The sequence below is a fragment of the Ambystoma mexicanum genome, chromosome 7q (genome assembly GCF_040938575.1).
Source record: "Ambystoma mexicanum isolate Mex_15411 chromosome 7q, UKY_AmexF1_1, whole genome shotgun sequence".
Taxonomy (NCBI): Eukaryota; Metazoa; Chordata; class Amphibia; order Caudata; family Ambystomatidae; genus Ambystoma; species Ambystoma mexicanum.
Genome location: NC_090941.1, coordinates 5,043,543 through 5,063,643, shown reverse-complemented (window position 1 = coordinate 5,063,643; position 20,101 = coordinate 5,043,543). Strand labels below are relative to the sequence as shown.

Here is a 20,101-nt window from a genome sequence, read left to right as displayed (position 1 = left end):
CCACCCTGCTTTTGCAATCTCGCCCAACCCGTCATTGCCTTTTTTCATCCGTGTGCTATTTGTCGGGTCCGTCACCCCGGCCACCTTTGTGGTATATGCTACCGCAGACAAATGTGCTGCTGCCCATCTTTTCCTTTTACCCTGGGAAAATGCTTTTTCAACCGAAATCGCACCGGTTGGCAATTGTAATTTCACCTATGTCTTGTCCTGTTTCTGCTATCACCTTATTCACATGCTTTTGTACTGCTTACCCGGTTTCTGTACGTTCCTGTCCTGATTCTCTTTGACTCGCCCTGGTTCCTTTGGTTTTACCTATTTCTCGGACCTTTTTGTTGCTATTTTCGCTTCTACTCCCGTGGCACCCATGCCTTTTCGGGTGTGGGCGTTAATTTCCTGCCATACACTTGGCCATATTTTCCTTTTCCAGTCGGCCTTGTGGCTAACCTTTTTCATTATTTCTGATGTTTCTTCGGGGGACCCATGCCTTTCCCAGCATGGGCGTTATTTTCCTGCCATACCTGTGGCCATCTTTTCCTTTTCCAGTCAACCTTGTGGCTAACCTTTTCGTTATTTCCGGAGCTTTATTCGTGGAACCCATACCTTTCCCGGTGTGGGCGTTATTTTCCTGCCATCTCTGCGGCCATATTCTCCTTTTTCCGATGCTTATTCGTGTAAGCTTAATGGACACTTTGGCATTTCCCCTTTCCTGCCCTTCTTCTTATGCTCCATGCTCCCTGCTATGCTTTCCCGCTATCTCCCCTGCCACCCCTTTTGCACCGTTGGTGGTCTGTTACTTTGCTACTCTGCCGTCCTCTCTGTGTTCCCTATTGACTGCCCCACAGGTTCTGTTCCCCTGACCTTAAATGATTCCTTGTCGTTATTATCGTATCCTGATGTTGTACCTGTCTTTGCTTCTATCGTTATTTTCCCATTATGCCTGTTGCCCTCCTGACCCGTGGACCCTGTGGTCTCCTTTCTCTTTTAATCCATTAAACCCGTTTGAACATGTCTATTCGTTCAACGGCTGGGATTTGTAGGTGCCCCCTGTTCTCCCCAGTTCTACCTCCTACCTGATTTTCCTGCCCCCCTGCTCCTTGGCCCCCTACTCATCTCCTCTCCTAGCTCAGTTTTTCATTACCCCTGTGGGTGGCGTCGTTGGCCTGATGCACTTTGCAGTACTACGATCTCCCCTACAATTCTCGCATCCGTGGTTGGGTTTGCATTCCTTTCCCCAGTCGCCTGGTATCCCATTCTTGAAAATTCGACATTGTGCTGCCACCGTCCACACCCTTGGGCTGTTGGTAGTCTGTTGTTCTGCCAAATACTCTGTAAACTGTACTGCCTGCTCTCATCTCCTGATCCCTTGCTTTGCCGTACTTGTTCTCGTCTCTACTGCTATTTTATTAATCACTTCCGTAATCGTTTTGCCAATATTACCTTCTATGATATCTTCCCGCACTCTGCCCCCTGGTGTCCCATTTTAAAACATTGAATATGTACAGGTTGAATTTTCCTTCGTCCCACCCTATATCTGGGAAGCAAACCCTCTCTTTCCTATATTCATGGTCATATTCTAACCATTCATCCCCCCCAACTGCTTTGTAGACCTTTAAGCCTCTCTGTTGGTATGTTACAAATGCCACCCCGTCTACTGGGTATTTCTGTAAACTAACCATGGACAATCTTTGGAAAGCCACCATCCTATTATAGAAAAGTCCTTGCTACTGGTGCCCTTTTTAATAAACCCTTCTCATCCTCCTCATGTCCTCTACTGATACGTTTTGACCTCTCTTTTGACAATTCATTAATGAAAAAATATCAGTGCATTCTTTTCTCCATGTTTTCTCCTTCACTTTCTCGTCAATATACCCTGCTTGCGTCTTCATGGACCGGCCTTGGGTGTCCTTACCGACTGAGGGGCCTGCCATATTTCGTCGTTACTGCTTCTGCCCCTTGTATTGCTACAGTAGTGACCCCTCCCGGTGTCACCGGTAAGCTGGTGGTCGTTCCCTGGGGAATAGACCCTGGCAAACCACTTCCTACCCTTGCCCTTCTCTGTTCGTTATTGCTCACTACTCCCTTCCTATTCACTCATGCCTTTAAACGGCCCCCCTTTTTACCTTCACTACTTTCGTCTCTGAAGACGTTAACACTTGCTTTTCCCTGTGCCTCTTGCGCTTCTTATCCTTCCCTCCACGGGTTCTGGGCGACTTACCCTGAGCCGTGCTGCATGCCTTTAACCTTTTTTCCATTTTTCCCCCCCAACTCTGTTATCCCTTTTCACCGTACCTTTCCTTTGCTTCCTTAACAGCGCCTCCGGCTGCTCCTGCGCCCCTCTTGGGTCTTCTCTCGACTTCCTTTGGCCTTGTGGCATTCCATCTTCCTCTTCGCTGCTGCTGGACTCCTCTAGCAGCAAACGCGACCTTGCCCTTGCCTTTTCATCCTTATTCATTACATCGAGCACCCATTGTGCTCCATGCTCCAAGGTTCTGGGCGACTTACCCTGAGCCGTGCTGTATGCCTTTAACCTTTTTACAATTTTTTCCCCAACTCTGTTATCCCTTTTCACAATACCTTTCCTTTGCCTCCTCAACGGCGCCTCCGGCTGCTCCTGTGCCCCTCTTGGGTCTTCTCCCGACCTCCTTTGGCCTTGTGGTATTCCATCTTCCTCTTCGCTGCTGTTGGACTCCTCTAGCAGCAAAGGCGACATTGCCCTTGCCTTTTCGTCCTTATTCATTACATCACGCACCCCTTGTGCTCCATGTTCTTTCTCAATTTTCTTGGCCCATTCGCAAAAGTATCCCCTGCCGAAACCCTGGATCGAACCAGGGACCTTTAGATCTTCAGTCTAACGCTCTCCCACCTGAGCTATTTCGGCTGACTGAAAACATGTTCTCTTCCTGCCCTTTCTTCTGTCATCCTGTGCGACTTGCCTCAGACTTTGCTCTGATTTTTTGCCTCCGAACTGTTAATTTCTTCTCCTCTCCTTCGAATAATGTGTTGGCACGCAAAAATCTTCGTGTGCCGAGTCGCCTGCCGTGCTTTTGCTTGCTTCCCGTGCTTGTGGCACATGAAGCGTTAATTGTGCCCTGCCCATGCGCTGGATTCTTGCGCTTTTTTGGCCCTTTCGTCTGCCATTTTTTGCTGATTCGCTTTTGATTGCACTCTATTTTTAGAAAATTCAAATGTTTATAACTGGCTGAGCTATATGTGCCCCAGCGCGCCTTGAACTCGCCACCTTCTGTTCCGTGACCCTCCGCTCTGCTTGTTGAGCCATGGGTGCCTATGCCCGTCTCCGATAAGTAGTTCCTTTTTTTTTTTTTTCGTAAAAGCTGTATTTCTCTCAATTGTTTTTCGTCAGGTGCTTACTTGCTTCCTGGATCCAGCACGTTGCCTCTGTCCCAATCTTTGTTTTAATCCGGCACGTACTTTGCATCCCGCTAAGTAGGCGGGTCCCCCACGGGACGACCTGTACCCGTTCAAAAATTCCGCTCCCCTGTTTAGAAATAAACAGTTTCCTATTTTCCCCTTTGCCACATCTCTGCCACCCGAGGGGAAGCTCGAACCACCACCCTTTCTGTTTACAAGCACTTTGATTTTCTGATGGTGCCACGAGCCTGTTTGAGGATCCTGGCGTCACCCAGAATTGTTATTTTCCTTACTCATGAGTTTAAGGCATGTCGCTTTAATGTTTACGCGGCGTGTCCTTTGCCACGCCCCCTTGACGTAAACGCTTCTCCCGCTACCTTTTACTTTCATTTCGTCCTTTCGCGGGTGCCGAAAACGCCTACTTCTGTTCTCCGGCTCTCCTTCTCGTGTCAGACGCGTTGCCCGGCCTCTCCCGCTTTTTCCGCCGGTTACGATGCAGCTCCGGATTCCCTGGCTCGACGACGATGCTTCCTCTTCTTGCCGACCTGGGTCCTGCTCCTCCCCAATAACTGCCGTCCTCTTCTGCTCCTCCAGCCGGTTACGCTGCGGCTCCGGATTCCCTGGCTCGAAGACGACTGTTCCTCTTCTCCCCGGGTCCCGCTCTTCACTGGTGTATGCCAAAGCCAAGCCGAGGTGGGTCCTCCTTCGTCCGATCCTCCTTCACTCCGTACTTTCTGTCCCTTCTGACAATCAAGCCCGCAGAGGCAAAATTGACCGGGCACCAGGAAAAGGAATACGCGCAAGCCCGCAGAGGCAAAACGTTTCCTTCTCCCCCTTTTCCAGGCCCTGGGAGCTTACCCGAGTGAGGTGAGCTCCTTGCCTGGTTGTGCCTATCCTGCATTTGCTTGGGGTACTTATACCCCCCTGGCCCTTTGTTGTCCCTCTGGGGGGGCCAGACTTCCTCCTGCCCCCCTGTTGCTTTCCTCACACCTTTCCCCCATCGTGTGGGGTTTCCCTAGCAACGCTGAGGGTGTTGGCGCCGCTTGGCTGCCCCTCCCCTTGTATTTCGCGCCGTTCTGTTCCCCCCACCCTGCGCCTAACCCCCCAGGCCCTCCATCGTGCCGTACTTTGTACTGCACGGGGCCTGGGGCATTTGAAGGGGAGTGGGGGCGGGGGGGCGGATTCACCTGCCAGCACTGATGGGCTGAAAAAGTTGAATCAAGTCCCAGACAAACCACTGATTGCGCAGGCAGGATTTCCACAGCAAAGGTCCCCAGATGCAATAGGCCGGCAACGTCGGATTTCCACAGCAAAGGTCCCCAGATGCAATAGGCCGGCAACGTCGGTCATTACTGAAAGGCGCAGATTCTCCGAAAACCGGTAGTAAGCCAGAATGGCTTACCCGATGGAGGTTTTGGTCCTGGAATGGATGCCTTTCATGCATCCTGGAAGTAAACGTGGTATTGAAAATGTTCCCTGACCCATTCACATCAACTGGTAAGAACTGGCAATACATTTTTCAGATTTTTGTATGTGGTAATATGCGTATTTCAGATTAACATTAAAGTGGAACAAGTTACTTTCTTACCTGGTAACGTTCTTTCGATGGGATGGTCCGACGACGTATTCCATATCTATGACATGTAATAACCACAGCTGTGCTGCTTCGGAAACTTTTCCGGCGTCTGCGTCCTGCGTCGATGGCGTCGATGCGCCGACGTCGAGGACCTCCTCCGACGTCCAACGTCATCCGATGTGATAAGTAGGACGCACGACGCCCGTAGCCTCAGTTGTAGTTTTTTCCCCCCAGAACGTGTGACATAAGTCAACTGCCAGTCAGACACAAAGCCTTGCTGAACGGAAGCTGCAATCGCAAAAGAAATTCTGCAGCGGGGAAGGCAGGGCGGGAGCTATATGGAATACGTCGTCGGACCATCCCATCGAAAGAACGTTACCAGGTAAGAAAGTAACTTGTTCTTCGAGGGGATTGGGTCCTCCGACGTATTCCATATCTATGACAGACTCCCAAAGCAGTACCAAAACAAGGAGGAGGGAAAGAATTTAGAAGCAAAATTTTAGAATAGCCAATCAAATAGCCGAGCAAAGGACCGCCTTGCCAAAGGCAAGATCCTGCCCTCTGATGGAATCGAGGGAATAATGACGTACAAATGTATGTACTGAAGCCCAGGTGGCTGCATCACAGATGTTGCGAATAGGAACACCCCTCTGCAGGGCAGTAGATGCAGCCACACCCCTGGTAGAATGGGCCCGCAAGCCAGCCGGTGGGTCCTTACCCGCCAAGCGGTAACACTCCGAGATGGCCAAAATAATCCAGCGGGACAAAGTCTGTTTCGTCACAGCTTGCCCCAAACGCTTTCCAGCGTAACCAATAAAGAGTTGATCGTCCACTCTGACCCGGGACATGCGTGAAACATAAAAGCTTAAAGCTCTCCTAGGATCAAGCCTACGGAGCCTCTCCTCTTCCTTACCAGGATGCGGAGGAGGATAGAATGCTGGAAGAACAACCTTCGGGGCTAAATGAAATTCTGTCACTACCTTCGGAAGAAAAGAAGGACGAACACGAAGGACAACCCTGTCCTTGTGAAAAACAGTGAAGGGTGGCTTAACTGAAAGTGCCTGTAACTCACTCACTCTGCGAGCGGAAGTAACCGCAACTAAAAACACAGTTTTCAGAGTTAACAGCCTCAAAGGGCAAGAATGTAAAGGCTCAAACGGAGCACCGATAAGAAACCTAAGAACAAAGTTCAAATCCCAACCGGGCACCAGGAAAGGTGACGGAGGGAACACATTAGTGAGCCCTTTCAGAAACTGTGAAATTAAAGGGATTTTAAAGTAAGAACACTCTTCAGACGAGCGCTTAAAGATGGACAGCGCCGCCAGGTAACCTTTAATGGTACCCACTTGCAAGCCCCTGTGGGCCAGAGAAAGTAAAAAGGACAGAACCATGGGGATGTCACATGCAAAAGTATCCACATTCCGAACTCTGCACCAGTCGCAGAACTTACGCCAACGGCAACGGTACAGAGACTTTGTTGCTGGCCTACGGGCCGAAAGCAACACCTCCATCACGTCTTCAGGGAGGTCCCAATCCATATACCTCAACCGTTCAGAAGCCAAGCGTGAAGGTTGAGGGATCCGACCTCTGGATGGAGAACCTGACCCCCCTCCCGTGAGAGCAGATCGACTCAGTAGGGAAGACGACGTGGAGGGCAGATGGACAAGTCGAGAAGGTCCGGGTACCACGTCCTCCGAGCCCACGCCGGAGCAATGAGGATCATCCGGGAACCGAACTTCCGTAACCTCCACAGCACTTGCAGGATGACGGGGACTGGAGGAAACGCGTACAGCAGCGGGAATGACCACTCCACCACGAACGCGTCTCCCAAGGCTCCTTTCGGAGGAAATTCCCGCGAGCAAAACCTTTCGCACTTCCGGTTGACACTGGAGGCGAAGAGATCCACTTGAGGGGTCCCCCAAAGGGCGAAGATCTCCAAGAGAATCTCCTGAGCCAACTCCCACTCGTGAGAGATCGCGCTCTGCCTGCTCAGAGCGTCCGCCGTCACGTTTTCGTCTCCGGCCAGATGAACTGCCGAGATCGAAACTTCCTGCTGGATGGCCCAGAACCCGAGCTGCATCGCCTCCCTGCACAGAGGAAGTGACCCTGCCCCCCCCTTTTTGTTGAGGTAGTGCATGGCCACTGTGTTGTCCGTCAGGATCAGGACATTCTTTCCTCTCACAGTCGGCAGAAAAGCCTTCAGGGCTAGCCTGACGGCCCTCAGCTCCAACAGATTGATATGGAGTCTGGACTCCGACGGAGACCAACGACCGCTGACTGTCAGCCCGTTGGCATGAGCTCCCCATCCCGTGAGGGATGCATCCGTCACGATTGTCACCTCCGGCCAGGGAAGCCAAAATGGAGCCCCCCTCATCAAGTTGCCTTCGACAGCCCACCACAGAAGGTCCTGGGCGACCGAGGGCGGCACCTGAACCGGGTCCGACATCCTGCCGGAGGACTGCGACCATTGCGTCTTGAGTGCCCACTGCAAAGATCTCATTCGCAGGCGAGCCTCTGGCACCAGAAGAATGCAGGATGCCATGAGGCCGAGCAACCTCAAGAACTCGAACGCTGGGAGCGTCTGGGCCTGCTGAAACTTGTGCACCATCTGCTGAATGTGAAGAGCCCTCACCTGGGGAGGAAAACACTGCCCCAGGGAAGTGTCGAGCACTGCTCCGATGTACTGGAGCCTAAGTGTTGGCATCAAATGGGACTTCTTTAAATTGAGGGAGAAGCCCAGCCTGTGAAGGAAGTGGCAGGTGACGGACAGATGATCCAGGACTTGCTCGGGAGAGCTCCCCCTGTTCAACCAATCGTCCAGGTAGGGGTAGACGTGAATCCCCCCCTTGCCTGAGATGCGCTGCCACCACCACCATGAGCTTGGTGAAAACCCTCGGGGCGGAGGTCAATCCGAACGGCAGGACCCGAAACTGAAAGTGCGAGTCGCCAACCGCGAACCTCAGGTACTTCTTGTGCTTGGGATGGATCGGCACATGGAAGTAAGCATCCCTGAGGTCGAGTGACACCAACCAGTCCTGAAGCTGAAGGGCCTGGAGGACTTGAGAGAGAGTAACCATCCTGAACTTGACCTTCCTGAGGAGTTTGTTCAAACCGCGCAAGTCCATGATGGGTCTCAATCCCCCGTCTTTCTTGGAAATCAAAAAATAAGGGGAATACCATCCCTTGTTCCTCTCCGCTACAGGCACCAGTTCTATAGCGCCCTTCTCCAGCAGGGCTTGAATTTCCTGCGCAAGGAGCGGATCCGGACACTTCAAAGAGAGGTTCCCCGGTGGATTGTCGCGAGGCCTGTGCCGAAAGGGAAGACAGTAGCCGTGGGTTATGATCTCCAGAACCCACACATCTGAAGTAATGGCTTGCCACTCTACAAGATCCTGAGGGCAAAGAGGCAACTGCCCGAGCGGCCTTGGCACCACGGGTACCCTGTCGTCCACCCCTGGTATCCCTGCGTTGGCCTCTTTGACTGCCAGCTCCTCTCGCTTTACTGAAGGACGAGTAATAGCGAAAGGAACCACCCCTCCACTGCTGTCCCCTAGGACGAAAAGGCGGAGGTTGGCGAACTGCAGCGCCCAACGACTTCGCTGCAGCTTTTGAGGTCTGCAACCTCTCAAGGCTCTCGTCAGCCTTGCTGCCAAAAAGGTGTTCACCGTCAAAGGGCATGTTGAGGAGCCGGGACTGCACATCAGGAGCAAACCCCGACTTCCGCAACCACGCAAACCTGCGTATCACGGTACTCGCCGCCATGGACCTACTGACGCATTCAGCCAAGTCCAGACCCGACTGAACGGACTCACACATGGCATCCTTACCATCCTGGACCATAGCAAGGAAACCATCCCGTTCATCCCCTTCGGGAATATGTTCAGCCGCTAACGCAACACAGTTCCACAGAGTGTGCGTGAAACGTGACAAGGCACAAATGGAGTTGGCCGCCTGAAGCGCCATACCACCAGAAGAAAACACTTTCTTCGCCCAGCCATCAAAACGTTTGTCGTCCCTATCAGGAGGGATGGTAGGGTACGACGCCTGCTTTGCCGGGGCCGTGGCCGCCTGCACCACCAAACTTTCCGGAGTGGGGTGCCTGGTCAAGTAGCAGGGGTCGCTACTGGCTGGACGGTATTTACGCGACAAGGATCTGCCCACCGCCGGGAGACTCTTCGGAGCAGTCCAAGCCGCCGCCACCCTTCTCTGTAAAGCCATATGGAACGGCAGTACCGGGTCAGTTGGGGGACCAACATCAAGGATGTCCATCAGATCATCCTTCACAAACTCCCCTGGGGGAGCAGACCATCCCAGATACTCAGACACCCTAGCCATAAGGCGCCGGTACGAGGAATCGGCATGGGAGCCAGGCTCAGGCCTACAAAATTCCACCACCGGAGAGGTGTCCAGTCCACTGGCATCATGCAGTGACTGCCTCAAATCGTCAAACTGACTATGGCCCGAGACAATTTCATCTGGCACCTGACTAGGAACCAGGCCATCAGAATCCTCATCCGCCTCTGAAATATATTCCAGGTGGCGAAAAGGCACCCGAGAGTGCTTGCTCTTAACCAGAGCCTTCCTAGGGGGTACAACCGTGACACGGGGCACCTCCGACACGAAAGGCGTCGATGGCGTCGAGCGAATCGGCGCCGACGTCGAGAAAACCGGCAACGGCGCCGAGAGGATCGGCGTCGAGGAAATCGGCGTCGATGTCAGATGCAGCGCCTCCAGTATCGGCGGCGTCGACACAGCCCTCGAAGCCGGAGCCCCGAGCGTGTCCCTCGACGACCTGATCGTCGACGGCTTCGACGACTTCCTCGAAGCCGGAGCCTCGAGAAAGCCTGTCGACGCCCTCGACGCCTCAGACGTCGATGTCTTCCTCGAAGACTTCACAGGAGCACACGGTCTCGAACGCGTCGAGGACCGGGACCTGGAACGGGTACGGCGAGAACGAGCCTCCTTGTCCGAACGGGACCGCTCCCGTGACTCGTGCCGACCACTCTTGCGAGCGGTGTCTCTCGACATCTCACGGCCGACCCCACTCGGGGGCGCGGACGGCTGAGTACCCTGCGACTCAAGAATCGCCAACATTTTCTTCCCGAAGGAAGCCCATTCCTCCGGCGTCGCACGGCTGGTGGGGTAACCGACGTGCCGTGCACAATCCTCGGAAGAGGACCTGGAAGGCGACCGGTGACGGCGCTTCCGAGAATGCCTCGAAGAGGCGGAGGAGTGGCGAGACCCACTCCTAGAAGAAGACCGACGAGACTTCCGATGATGACGCGGAGAGTCACCCCTCGAATCATCCGTCGAAAGCCCCGCCGACTTCGACTTCCGGGGCTTGGACACCCGACCTACCGACAACTTCTTCTTACGTTCGCGTAAGGCTTTGGACGTGAGCGACTGGCAGTCGATACAGTCATCCGTGTCGTGGGCCTCCCCGAGGCACCAGAGGCAGGCGTCGTGCGAGTCAGTCACCGACATCTTGGACCCACACTTCTTAAAGCCCGGACGCGGGGTTGAAGACAAAGTGGAAGACATCGCCGAAGGAAATTCACAAACGAACAGGTTCGAAGAACCAGAAAGAACAGAACTCCAAAGAGTCGAGGCTTAGAACCGAGAAACACGAAGCAACACGTTCGCGGAAAAAACGGAACTGAGGCTACGGGCATCGTGCGTCCTACTTATCACATCGGATGACGTCGGACGTCGGAGGAGGTCCTCGACGTCGGCGCATCGACGTCATCGACGCAGACGCCGGAAAAGTTTCCGAAGCAGCACAGCTGTGGTTATTACATGTCATAGATATGGAATACGTCGGAGGACCCAATCCCCTCGAATCATAGTTACCATTTCAAAAGTAGAAGTTTGAACTGGCGAATACCCAGTAGGCTATACACGCCTTAATATGTTTTTGACTGCAAGAAGCTGAAATAGAAGTCCTGGTCCAACACGTTTAATACAACATCAACCAACATCCAGCCGGGGTCTGAAGGCACTACATGAAAAGCTGGAGGGGAGAAATAGCCTGAAGCCCTTCAAGAACAAAGTTTACAAAGGTGATATTCTTCTAGGGAGATGTATTACCAGATACTAACCTCATACTCAATGCTCATTTGACCAAGAGGCCAGTGGTCCCTGACTAAAAGAAAAGTATTTTTGGTTTCAATTAACAAGAGATTAGACAAAAATATATTTTCGTCTCTGCCAACTTGAAGCAGTGTTGTCAGCTCCTCTTAAGAACCATCAAAAATACTGATTGGCGCTAGACTGGTCTTTGTAAGAAATGGGGGAATTGACCCTGGAAGGATTCAGTCGGGTGCTTAAATATGATTTTGTTCAACAAGTTGGTCACATGAACACCAAATTTGTATTTTATCAGCTGGTTGTAGAGTATGCAAAATGATCAAAGCAAAATGATCAAAAGGAGATTTTGCCCCTTCTCTCGAGTTTCCTTCATGAAGAAAATGTGTCATGAGGCTTGTGTGATAGGGTCATGAGGTTTTCCCCATCATCTGGTCTCTAAGACCCCTCCCAACTTGGGTAGGCACTCTACCAAGGTATAGTCAGAACCAGACCTACCTGAAGGATGAAGCAGCTGCGTGTAGAGGGACTACAGCGTCAGGGATGCTTGCTGTGTAAATGGTGCTTCATTCTCTATGCCAAAACCAATCAGCCTCTCTCCATGCCAGATCTCTTTCTACTCTAGCAGAGAATAGGATGACCAGCATGCACCAGCCTCTTCAGAAACTGGTATGGATCTTGAGAAGCAGTACAAAGTAATGAAAAACTAACTACATATACCACAATGCTACTGATCTCAATGGACAACACCCTGAGCGGAGTAGGAGGAACCAACGTATTACTCAAGAAAGGACTGGGATTTCATCTTCAAATCTGAACACAAAACACTCACCCCCACCAACCCCAGATGGGCTACAGGGGAGGAGTGGGCCTGCATAATAAAAACAAACCAGCAAGGGAATACATGAGTACAGCTGAGACTCCTGAACACTCCACAAACCCTGAATTAACAGAATCACCAGGGACAGGAACACAAGGTTCTCAAAGGTATAGCTCAAATAGAGATTGGCCCAGTGGAGCAGCTGATCTATGAAACCAATGGGATCCGAGGGACACTCCTAAGAAGGTAAGCAAGGGCTATAAAAAGCCAGCAGATTCGGTTGAGTGAAAGGTGTATGGGTGAGTTTGGAAGAGGAGGAGTTGGACCAAGACACTAACAAGGAGGGCCTAGCAGGCAGAGGAGGAGTTGGAGTAGACCATTGATTGGTTCAAGAATGAAGTTAAAGTGCTGGAAGTGAGAAGGGGTACTCATTTGGTTGTAAGATATCGAAAGGAGTTTTGTAGGAAGGTGGTAGACTGACAGTTGGTGGGAGAGACTCTGGATGTGCGAAAGTTAGGAAAGTGATGCAGGAGGATAGAGGCATGGACAGTGTTTGGTGCAGGGAGTTTTGGACAAGGAAAAAACCACAAGGGAATGGGGGGATGGAGAGAAAGATGTAATTAATTCGAGAGAGCGTGAGAGAAAGAAAGCGAGACAGAAAGGGAAAGAGCGAGAGAAAAAGAAAGCAAAAGATAAAGCGAGAGAGAGAGGAAGAGATGGATAGCGAGAGATACAGAGCGAGAGCTAGAGAGGAAGAGATGGATAGCGAGAGATACAGAGTGAGAGCTAGAGAGCGAGAGATGGAGAGCGAGAGAGAGAGGACCAGTAAACACCAGGAAAGTTCAGTTAAGAGAGCAGAGCCAGGAAGAGGAGAGGGTGGAGCAAGACAGAGCGCAAGAGATCGAGAATATGAGGAAAGACCAGAAGAAAGTAGTTGGAGGGTGGAGATGGGAGAAGGAAAGCGATGGAGACAGACAACAGCAGAGTGAGGAGAAGGTTAAGAGACAGCCATCATTAGTAGGACACCAGGACAACCAGACTACCCCGAAAGGGCCCAAAGGAAACCAGTTAGATAAGGCTACAGACATCAGGCCTCCCTAGGGCAAGAGGGAGAATAAGACAGTAGGTGTGCCCTGGCTGCAAGTCAACCATTATTGGACAAATAGTAGTGGAAAAGGGACAACAGTCTAGAGGCGAGAGCCCCCTTCAAGGGCGAGTAAAGTACAGGGACCATCCTTAAAATGTGAACCACAGTTGCTTGGTGTTCCTGTTACCACACGCCAAAATACCAGTTATTGTGGCTCAGACAGTACTAGAATAAGCTCCTTTAGAAGGAACTTGGGGAAAGGTTTCCCATGCTGAATATGGGTGAATTTAGCACCATAGTGCTGCACCCAATCCACGTGGACTTGTATTGACCACCAAATCCGTTTCCCAGTGTGGGTTAAAATAGACCATTATGGCTTCTGATAACAAGGACTTCCTTCTGTAATTGATCCCATTTTCTTGGTTTCTATGTACAGTCTTTGGAATCCTTCTGTAGCTCATGCAGTAAATCTATGAGCATGACCAGGTTCTTCAAACAGTAGGAAACCATTCAAAGAAAGCGGAGCAGCTCTTGGACATTTAGTGCCTCCAATGCGGATTTGATGTCTTACTTGCTGCAAATTTGCCATCCACTTTCCTCAGAGAACCTGTGCATGAAAAAAACCATGCAGTGGTTGTAGAACTCACATTTCTTCTTGTGAAGTGGTAGCCCTCTTTATTGCATTCCTTTGATCACACTCTCTGTTGTGGTGTTTTCAGTAGTCACTGCATAAATAAGGATGTTGTCACTTATGTCTAGGTTAGCTGTATGGTTCCATGTGTTAATGTCCCCGCAAAAATATCACCATTCAAAAATATTGCCATATTATTGCAGCGATATTAAGGCATGGAACCTGCAGGGGACATCCCCGCAACCCCTGCATTATTTTTAAAGGAGTGAAGGACACCACCGCAACCCTCACTCCCAAAACCCCCCAAAATGATCCCCTCCCAAAAATATCGCCTATGGCCGTTCCAGACGACCATATATACTCCGATATTTTTGGTGGGGATAATATGTATTGATGTCAGCTGTATATGTGCATATATATGGGACAGGCATTGCTGTGTCCAGAATGGACTAAGCACAGCCAATGAAAGTTGTAATAGCCTGACAACGTTGCAATAGCCTAACAACGTTGTAATAGCCTGGGAAGTCTGCAATGATATCTTTCATGTCAGCAGACACTTCGAAACTGAGACGCTTGCATTTTCTAAGACCTAAATGTGTGGAGAAGGTGAGAATATAACTGGAGTCTGGCTAGGACGACTGTTGAGGACTATTTTGTATCGAGTTCTAGTTTTTAAGGACTGCTGGTCTCAATTCAGATCTGCTCCGTCAATAACAATGGGTGTGATGTGCCTTCTTGATGGACATTTTTTGGAAGCCTCATGGCCACACAGATCCTGACTTCACCCTTCTAATTTGCCTTTTTGGTGATAATCCAGGGGAACACACAGAACATTGGCCCTCTGCCTTAATTGATTATCTCTTCCTTCTCTAAAAGGTAGTTTCTGCATCTTCTTCCATAAGTGAAACAGTATGTGTCTCATGTTTCTTTATGTCAAATTTCCATTTGGAATGTTCCTTTCAGCAAGACAGGTGCGAGGCTATCCTATGCTTAGACACTGGTAACCATGCACCACATTTCTGGCTGTGGCTTGAATTGTCTGAACTTCAGTCACCAAGTTCTGATACCCTAGTGTCAATGATGGTATTCACTGCCAGACACTAAAGTATAACGTTGCATTTCAAGCTCTGCTTTTCTTTGTAAGAGGCTTCAACATGATGTACCCATGCACATTTTACTGCATATGCTCCGACAGGAGCATTTTGTCTTCCGTATTCGCTTTTCTAACTTCACTTGATTTTCATTGCTCCTTGGGCCATCGTCGAAAGGCATACGTTTGAGAAAATGATTTTCTCATGTGTCAAGCACGTTCACACTGGTCAAGGCTGGGCATCCACCTAGATGCAGTGTGTTTACACCACAGTTCCTATATATTCACATGGCTTTTAAAAGTGTCATCATCGTGTCTTTCATCATGTGAGCATTCCACTGTCTGATGCATTCTGCCACCTATCTAGGTTCTAAATAGATAGATCGGTTTGCCATTACTGCCAATGTTTGTGTTGCCGTACCATTGAAAAGCTTGTAGGATCTTATGAGTTCTAGCATCTTGTCCAGGATCATGTCGGATTCCCACAGAATCAGGAGTCTTAGCTTTGCCATCTCGCAGTAGTGCCACGTTTCCTCATCCAGGTCGGAGTTGTACAGATGCTCAATGGTTCCCTCAAGCATGTGTTGATGCGTACATTGAATGCGTAAATTGACTCTCTGTTACCTGCCTAATTATGAACCATATGTAGATTGCATTGACCTGTCGCCCAAAATGAGGATGCAGTGCCGTAAATGCCATGTCGTAGTTGTCATATGCTCTCATGAAGGATGGGATATTCACAAGGAAGTTCTTGTGAGCACCCCCAACAACAAAGTATGGAAGTATTCAATGCTGGGTCATTCTCCCTGGTGGTCTTCATATAGTTGCATTAATGGAGGTATTGGAGCCACTCTATAAAGCAAAAAAAAAGTGATGGGTGGAAGGTTTTGAATTAATCTGAAACACTGGCACTGCACCACCGCTTTTTATCCTGGCTGCGCCATTGCAAAAGGGGTCCGGCCATATGGGATTTATGTGATCTCTGCACGTCTCGATATTTCACAAACAAAAATGTCTAATTCGAAAATGGAGGTGCGCAGTGATCTCTTAGATCATACTCTACCGCATTCCCCTTACCCGCGACCCGTGTACCCATAAATCTATCTTGCGGCTCACTTAACTTCATTCCTGCACCTCAGCTCGCCAGTCTCCATGCAACATCAGTTTCTTATCCCTGATGTGGAATGGAACTTCCACCACAAGGTTTTTTTTTGTGGTAAGGGAATAGTTTTTACCTGTAACTCCATTTCTCCAGCATTGGTAGCTTTCATGGATTCACATGCTTAGAATATTCCCCGTTGACAGACTATGAACCCTCGGTACACTTATAAAGCCGTTTCCCATAGGAAAACTTCCAACACTTTTGTATCCTGTCTATGTCGTTTTTGGGGCTGCCCACGCATGCCCCACTAGGACGTAGCGGTATAAATGCCCCGCCCCCGCGGCTCCCTTCAGATTTCGACCCCTCCAAAGCAGAATGGGGTGAAAACCTAGTTATACAAGTCGATTGCATTCCGGGGAGGCCGGCTGGCGCATGTGAATCCATGAAAGATACCAATGCTGGAGAAATGGAGTTACACGTAAGAAACTATTCCCTTCTCCAGCATTGGATCTTTCATGGATTCACATGCTTAGAATAGAATGCAAAGCAGTGGATCCTGAAAGAGAGGAGGTGTGAATGCAATCCGGCACCCTCCTAAGCATACGTATGGCGAACCACGCTTACGTAAAACTGCCAATTTATAAATATGCAACAGTACATGCACATATCAATACCTATATCTATATATATATACATATCCATATATACATCCATATGCCAAAATAAGTACAGACCCTTCTTGAAAAGGGCTTTCCTTATTGAAACAGATGGCGTAAGACTGCTCTTCCCATTTGTATCTCGTCTGCATGCTGCCGTTCGAGGCAGTAATGGCGGGTAAACGTGTGAGGCACTGACCATGACGCCGCCTGGCAAATGTCTGTCAGCGGGATTCCTGCCCACAACACCGTCGACGACGAAGTTGCCCTCGTGGAATGAGCTCTCGGACGCCCTTGTAGCGGTTTTCCCGCTTTGGAATGACAGAAGGCAATTGTCGACGAGACCCATCGGGCCAGACCCTGCTTTGAAATTGCTTTTCCTCTCGCCAACGGACCATATGCAATGAAGAGTTGTTGCGTGGATCTAAGTTGCTGAGACCGATGAAGGTATAATTTTAGAGGTCTCTTCACATCCAAGGTATGGAGGACTTTTTCCACAGCCGATGAGGGGGTCGCTAAAAAGGTAGGCAGGACAATGGATGAGTGTTTATGATAAGCCGTAGGAACTTTTGGAATGAAACGAGGATTAGTTGACAGAACCACTTTGTCCTTAAAGAACCTTAGGTACGGCGGATCTACGACCAATGCTTGCAATTCCGAGATCCGCCTAGCTGATGTTATAACTATTAGAAAAGCCAATTTCCATGACAAGAACTTCATCAACGATGTGGCCATTGGATCAAAGGGTGCTTTCATTAACCCTGCTAGCACCACATTAAGACTCCACATTGGTGGAAAACATTTAACCGGTGGGAACGTTCGGAACAGACCCCTCATGAAGTGTTTCACCAGCCTGTCACTAAATAAGGGAGACGACTGCCTCCTCCTCGTGAACCTAGAGATGGCCGCCGGGTGTACCTTTATTGATGAAAAAGATAATCCGCTCTTCGCCAGGTGTAGCAGATACGGTAGAAGCTGCTCCGGAGTTACCCTTAGAGGTTGCACTCCCGTCTGTCCTTGACACCACGTACAGAACCTTCTCCACTTACACGCATACGACATGTTGGTGGAAGGGGCTTGTGCTGCTTGCAGGATTCTCCGACAATCCGACGAAATGCTCAAGGCACCAAATTCCGAAAAGTCAGGAGCTAAGCTGGGAGATTGAGACTGTCTGGATTGTGATGCCACACTGTTCCTTCGTCCCGGGACAGCAGATTGGGAACCTTCGGGAACGTTATTGGTTGATCCACTGACAGGTGAAGCACGTCGGAAAACCACGGCTGCCTCGGCCAACACGGTGCCACTAGGATGACCCTGTACCTGCGTATCCACTGCAGAGTTCTCCTTATAAGAGGGAATGGAGGGAAGGCGTAGAGGAACTTGTCCGTCCACGGGAAGGAGAGCGCTTCCCCCAGAGAACCTTCCTGTGGTCACCTGCTGGCATACATTTCGCACTTCTTGTTCCACTTCGTAGCAAAGAGATCCAGCGGAGGCCGTCCCCATTTCTCGAAGACCTTCGACAACTGAACGCTGTCTATCTCCCATTCGTGTATCTGGTCAATTTTTCTGCTGAGTGAGTCCGCTTGCTCGTTCCTTACTCCCAGAAGATGATGAGCTATGATGGATATATCGTGTTTCAGAGCCCAATGCCACACCTTCTGAGCCTCGGTGGAAAGGGTTCTGGATCACGTGCCCCCTTGCTTCCTCAAGTAAAACATCGCCATCGTGTTGTCTGTCAATATTCTCACTATGGACCCTCTGTTGTGCGGCAGGAACGACTTCAAGGCCCAGCGCACTGCTCTCAGTTCCAGAATGTTGATGTGCAGGAGAGACTCCCTCCGAGACCAACGACCTTGCGTTTGTAGAGTGCCCATGTGTGCTCCCCAGCCTGTCAGGGATGCGTCCGTCACTATGGTTAGCTGAAACTCTAGCTCCTGTAGAGGTACCCCTTTGGATAGATTTTGAAAGCTCTGCCACCACTGAAGAGCTAGTAGGAGCTTGTCGTCGTCGACGGTCAGTTTGTCCGACCAGAGCCCTTGGGCCTGCGTCCACCGGTCCGCCAGAAACTCTTGAATCGGCCCTCATGAACAGGCAGCAGTTGCCCACCAGAGGAATGCAGGACGCCATAGCGCCCAGAATCAACACATATTTTCTCACTGATAGTCTGGTATTGATTTTTTAGCGGACCTGCCAATCGATTGAGTTTGGTGATTCGAGGGATGGCTTCACTAACCCTGACTGGGTCTCGAATTGCGCGCACAGGAACACCAAGCTTCTCGACGGCGTTAATGAGGATTTCTAAGTTTACTGCAAACCCCAGCCGCTGCAAGAGGTGCATAGTGGCCTGCAAACTTGTGTGAGTCGACATAGGGGAGGACCCCCTCACCAACCAGTCGTCGAGATACGGGTACACATGATGGCCTTGCCTTCTCAGCCAGGCCGCCACCGGGGCCAAACATTTCATGAACGTTCTGGGAGAGGATTTCAGCCCAAAAGGAAGTACTGTGAACTGGTAGTGAGTCCGTCCTACCACAAACCTTAGGAACTTTCTGTGTCCCCGACACATTGGTATGTGGAAGTACGCGTCCTGTAGGTCCAGAGACACCAGAAAGTCCCCTTCCTGAACTGACCTGATCACTTCCTGGAGCGTGAGCATCTTGAATTTTAGGCTTTTCAACGTCTTGTTTAGATCGCGCAGGTCTAGAATTGGACACCACTTTCCGTTTGGTTTTTTCACCACAAAGTATCGGGAATAAACCCCTTGACCCCTCTGCGACGACGGAACCAATTCTATAGCACCTTTTTGTAGCATAAGTGCTACTTCCTGCTGCAACACGCTCAGATGAGGTTGAGCTACAAACGCCAGAGGAATGTGCGGAGGGTTGCTTTTGAATTGCAGGGAAGGTCTGTATCTTACAGTATCCAACACCCATTGATCCGTTGTTATTTGCTCCCATTCGTCGATGTAGCATGATACCCTGCCTCCCAGAACGTTCTGATGCCCGTCATTGCTGGTCCTTGGTCTGCTTATCCCTCGTCGACGACAAGTAACCTGTTCTCTTCCTGGGGGCCTGGTAGTCTCGGCGTCGTTTCGCCGCTTGAGAAGCCCCTCTGTATCCCTGGGAGGGGTATGCTGGCCTACCGAAGGATCTGTCTCTCGATGCCGAGAATATGGAGTTTGCCGATGCTCCCCTAAAGGGACGAAAAGACCTGAAACTTCAACCACTTTGGAGGGCCCCCAAGGAACGCACCGCGTCCGAGTCCTCCTTCATGCCCTTCAGGGCCTCATCCACCTTCTCGCCAAACAGAAGGTCTCCCTCAAAAGGCATATCCAGCACCTTGTATTGCACCTCTGGTCTAAAGTTGGTGCATTTTAGCCATGCTTGCATTCGGAGAACCACACCGTTATTCACCTGTTTAAACCCAGTTTCCGCGAAGTCCACCACAATGTTTATGGCATGATTGGAAGCCTCTTCACCTTCCCTGACTAGTAACATTGCCGCCTTACAATGTTCTTCCGGAAGATGCTCCAGCATAGGCGCCAGTCAGTGCCACATCTCCCTGTCCTATCTGGCTACTATGGCCAGAGAATTGGCAGCTTTCACTGTGGTTGCTCCTACCGACAGCACTTTTTTGCCAAAGGCATCCTGTCTTCTGGCTTCACTTTCCGGGGGGGTTGTGCACTT

General features: G+C 50.4%; 1 protein-coding gene, 1 non-coding gene and 1 pseudogene across 3 annotated transcripts in view; all 3 read right to left on the bottom strand.

The window, feature by feature from the left end:
* Nucleotides 1-20,101, bottom strand: part of CRYBG3 (crystallin beta-gamma domain containing 3) — a 2,312,058-nt gene that overhangs the window by 1,667,814 nt on the left and 624,143 nt on the right. The gene's annotated exons all lie outside the window — the stretch shown is intronic.
* On the bottom strand, nucleotides 2,806-2,878 carry TRNAF-GAA (transfer RNA phenylalanine (anticodon GAA)). The gene has a single exon. It is a non-coding gene; the product is annotated as a tRNA-Phe (tRNA).
* On the bottom strand, nucleotides 3,419-3,679 carry LOC138528977 (U12 minor spliceosomal RNA; annotated as a pseudogene).